The 5104-nt window shown below is 38.4% G+C and overlaps 1 pseudogene; it reads left to right on the top strand.

Moving 5' to 3' along the window:
* Positions 1-3102: 3102 nt before the first annotated feature.
* LOC102848389 lies at positions 3103-4004 on the top strand (annotated as a pseudogene).
* Positions 4005-5104: the final 1100 nt, after the last annotated feature.

Genomic DNA, 5104 nt, shown 5'->3' with positions numbered 1-5104 from the left:
AATTTTCTCATACTCAGAGTTATAGGGTAACTATGTTCCATAATTTCATCACTTTATTTTTATGAAGCACATTATTTTAGAATATTAACATTACTTTATGTCTTATTTACTGAGTAAAAAATTACTGAGTAAAAAAAGAGATATATACTTTCACCTTAAAAAAAATCATTTTATGCTTGATGGGAGGTCCCTCTTTGCTGGCCTAACCTGAAACTGTGTGATGTCCCAGAAGGGGCACCAATCATCCCTGAGGGTTTTGTGACCACATTGTGACCCAGATGTTGGGGCCTCCTTACTGACAACTGAATTAAGAACTGAAGTGACTGAACAACACTTTTCATGGGAACTACAATGTGCCGTATTTTTTATACTCTCAGGAGTTCACCTCACTTTGCTAATCTATCTTTTCTGCCTTTATCATACTTATGTCTCCTGTCAAAAGGATTTCTCTAATGCTTGAAAATTCCCAATTTCACCTCTATTGCACATAGCTGTCATTAGTTGAAGGATTTTAAGCCTACTGGAGATGTGATAAGATTTTATTTTAATAGAACTGGTCTTTTATAAGTGACCTCATCTGTATTCATCAGTTCTTAATTCAAACTAGCTTACCTCAAGGACTCTAAAGACTCAAGCAAGGTCATTTCTTACCTCTCCCTCCTCCTTCCCTTCATTCCTTCCCACTTCTGTATTCTACTTCTCTGTTTGTGTAGACTTTTCCACTCCTTAAAGAGAGAGAAAGGTAGCATAGCCACAGATGGCTATCAGATTACATTATCCAAAGGGAAAAACTAGAGCAAGAGGGAGACCTTCCCTTTCCAAGCCTCTAAGATCTCAGGGCAGAATATTACTGTTCCAATTCAGTCATGTTCTCAATCTGGTCATTGATCATTGTGCCTACTGACATGGAATTCTTGTTATGTGTTCCTTTCCATTACCAGGACATACACCATTCTGAAGAGTGGCCACATCAGAACTACACAGGGAGTGAGTGCACTTTCTCAAGGACTACAGATGGCATAACCAATAGTAATAAGTAGAGATGTGAGCATAAGAAAACAACAAGTGCACACCACAATATCTATATTCTACAAAAGCAACATTATTTTAAAACATCATAATGTTATTTTTTAAATTATACTGCTTTATTTACAAAGTTCATATACATTGTTTTTCATACTAGATTTAAATTTTTTGTTATTTTTTTCTTTTTTTGAATAATTTTTTATTGTGATTTAACAAAAGTTTACAGAAAACATGTATTTCCATTCATTCATTGTTGCACATTTTCCTCCCTAGACCCCACACCCCAAGTTTTTTCTTTTTAAAAAATTCATTTTTTTCACAATTTCCTCACCTCCCAAAACACCTTGCTATGCACCTCTTATTCTGGCCTGTTGTCATAAAAATAATGCTTAATCATATTTTCCTCGTAAACAATTCTTTCCCTCATCTGTTTCAATACAGTTAATTACTTGCTCCCTCTTTTCTTAGTTCCCCCTAATACCCAATGAAAGTCCTGTTTTATAATTGTGGTATAATGCAGTATGTATCTTTTTGTGACTGTAACATTTCACTCAGCATAATGTCCTCCAGGGTTACCTATTTTTTTAAAAAAATATTTTTATTGATATTTTAATAAAAAATGATGTAAACAAACCATCATTCTGACCCATTCCTACAAATACAGTAAGAAATACAACAAGGAAATGGGAATTGGTTTTAGAGATTTGATTGGGGAGTAGAGGAAAATAATGGGAAATTTTCGACAGACAAGAATCAATAAATCAGTGAGTTGTATATGTTAGGAAATTGCTACCATTCCTGCTTTTTTCGAATCATATAAGATTGCTTCCCAGATAAAGAACTTGCTTCTCAAGCCACAAGAGCTCCTGTACATGCAAAAAGGTAGGATTTTAAGATTTTACTTTCAAATTAAGAAGGCATACCTCCCCACGTGTCCATTTAGAGAATGGCTGTAGGTCCCCCCCCCGGAAGACAGTAGAGGCCCTGCTAGGGGCCTGAGGTCTGAAGCAGAGCTCCTAGGGGAAGTAGGAAGACAACAGAGCCCCTGCTCAGAGGCTTTGGGTTCTCAGGCCTTACCAGACCTTAGGCCTTGTGCCAAGATTCAGCTGAGCCTCTGTCCACGCCAGATACTTCCACCCTGCTGCATTGTCACAGGCCATAGCTGCAGCCAGAAAAGGATATCCTGAGCCGTGATATTTCTATGCCTGATTGTCTTTATGGTTTACTGTTAGAGGTACAATACCTATCTGTCAGTTCATAATATTGGAAAATGATTTTTATGCTGTCAATTATTTTATATCTAAAGCATGTATGTTTGCTTGTTTCTCACTTGCTCTTATTAATACGGCACTTGTCTGTCAGTTTTCTGTGCTAGTTTAACTTGTAGGTTACTGTGATGCTATGCTACCAGTGTTTCAAATATCAGAAGGGTCAGCCACCATGGATAGGTTGTGGCATAACCAAGTTGATTAAAAGCCTATTACCAAAGAGCTATAGAAGTTCTATACAGTGGAGCCTGCTCCCATAGTAAATATTCCACCAAGACTTCTTGTGTACTTTAAAGTACAGATCTCTGAAATGGACAGGAAAGACTCTGTTCTGAGTCAGTTCAGGACTGTCTGTCTCTCCTTTTAGATAGTGCTGCATGGTGCTATCTGAGGCTTCCATGTGCCTCAGTCAACAAGTATCTTCTGTGGAAACTATACCTGCAGCTAGAGTGGAAGAAGCTATACCAGAAAGAATTGGTCTCTAGTGAACCAACTCAAGAAGTTAGCATATGATCAATAATCAATTGAATTCTTCTTCTAAAGTCCAAGTCATAGTGAAGACATTGGCAAACAAAAATAAAGCCTTAGGAATTTATGGAATATCAATTGAGGTGATCCAGCAAATAGGCACAGTCTTGGACATCCTGACTAGTCTATGTCAAGAAATTTGAAAGAAATCCCGCTGACTGGAAGAGATGCATATTTGTTCTCACTTAAAACCCCAAAGTGGCTTTTCTGTGCTACCCACACAAGAGTCCATATGGCGTTGTTCTGGTTCCCGTCGTAAGTTAAAGGAGAAATTTCCACAATGTCCGGAGCCCTTGATGTCCTGCATATGAAGGAGGAGGTTGTCCTCAAATTCCTTGAAGCTGGAATGCATTTGGGCAGCACCAATCTTGAATTCCAAATGAAACAAAACATCTACAAAAGGAAAGTGATGGCATCTACATTATAAACGTACATAGGACCTGGCAGAAGCTGCTCTTGGCTGCTCGTGCCATTGCTGCCATTGACAATCCAGCTGATGTTAGTGTCATATCCTCCAGAAATACTGGCCAGAGAGCTGTTCTGAGTTTGCTGCTGTTATTGCAGCCACTCCTATTGCTGAGCGCTTCACCCCTGGAACCTTCACTAACTAGATTCAGGCAGCCTTCCGGGAGCCTTGTCTTCTGGTGATTACTGATTCTAGGGCTGACCACCAGCCTCTGATAGAAGCATCTTATGTTAACTTGCCCACCATTGCCCTGTGTAACACAAATTCTCCTTTGCACTACGTAGACATTGCTATCTCATGCAACAACAAAAGAGCTCACTCCGTGGTGGATGCTGGCCCGGGAAGTCCTGCGCATGCATGGCACAATCTCCCGGGAGCACTTGTGGGAGGTCATGCCTGATCTGTACTTCTACAGAGATCCAGAAGAGATTGAAAAGGAAGAGCAGGCTTCTGCTGAAAAGGCTGTGACCAAAGAGGAGTTTCAGGGAGAATGGACAGTCCCTGCTCCTGAATTTACTGCTGCTCGGCCTGACGTTGCAGACTGGTCCTAAGGTGTGCAGGTGCCCTCTGTGCCCATTCAACAGTTCCCTACTGAAGACTGGAGCGTTCAGCCTGCAACTGAAGACTGGTCTGCAGCCCCCACTGCTCAGGCCACTGAGTGGGTGGGAAAAACCACAAAATGGTCTTTTAAACTGTCTTTTAAAAAGTGGAAATAAGGTTGATGGAAAAGTAACAATATGTTTCATAAGAAAAACACACAAGCAAACAAACAAAACAACAACAACAAAAAAACCCAAAAGTGATGCAACAGAGTGTGGAAGTTATTGAACAATACAATTAATATCACATGAAGGAAAATATTACTGAAAATTATTAAAAAAGGGTAGAATAGTGCACAAATCCTGAACTTTCAGAAATTCAAGGTGGATTCAGAAGAGGCCATGGAATGAGAAGTATAATTGCTGGTGGTAGATCAGGAGATACATGATGGCTGAAAGCAGAGAATACCAGAAAGATGTTCAATTGCCTTTTATTGTCTAAGCAAAGATATCTATTTATTAACGAAGCAAAAATGATCATGTGGACCACAATAACTTATGGATAACATTGAGAAGAATGTTTGTGAAAATCTGAACATGGATCAAGGAGTAGTCTTTTTGAACAGGATAGGAGGATATTGCATGTTTAAAAATAAGGAAAAATGTGCATCATGGTGTTTTTAAAAAATTATTTTCATTTTATATTGGTTTGCATAAAAATTTTTGTACATTGTATTTCATTTATATATACTATGTTTCACACATTTATTCAGATTCATATTATGTTTCATATGATCATTCTTATAAATTGTGTTTTATAAACATAATCACCATTGATCCATGTCCATCATTACCCCATATTTTCAGTCCCCACTGGAACTTTCCTAAATGCTCTCTCTGCCCACCAAACTCTGAAACCTCCTAATTTCTTCCCCCTTCACTCTCCCCTTCCTCCTTTGGACTTTTATACACATTTTACTAGTAATCCTTCTACTTTTATGATAATGATCTTATGTAGTATTTGTTCTTATGAGACTGAGTTCACACAACATCATCCTTTCCAACTATGTTATATAGTATTTTTAAAAATCATTGCTTCAATGTGCTGCATAGTAGTCCATCATGTGAATGTGCTACAATCTCTTACTCCAGTAGTTTGTTATGGACACTTGGGATGTTGCCAATTCTTGTCACTGAGAATAATCTACAATGAACATCAGTGTACAAATCACCATTTATGTCTCAGTTCTATTCTTCTTGGATTATATTCCTAGCAG

Source organism: Elephantulus edwardii, unplaced genomic scaffold (assembly GCF_000299155.1).
Source record: "Elephantulus edwardii isolate Elephantulus edwardi_28Jun2011 unplaced genomic scaffold, EleEdw1.0 scaffold00387, whole genome shotgun sequence".
Classification (NCBI taxonomy): domain Eukaryota; kingdom Metazoa; phylum Chordata; class Mammalia; order Macroscelidea; family Macroscelididae; genus Elephantulus; species Elephantulus edwardii.
Note: the sequence above shows the minus strand (reverse complement) of the source record. Positions and strands in the feature narration are given on the sequence as shown.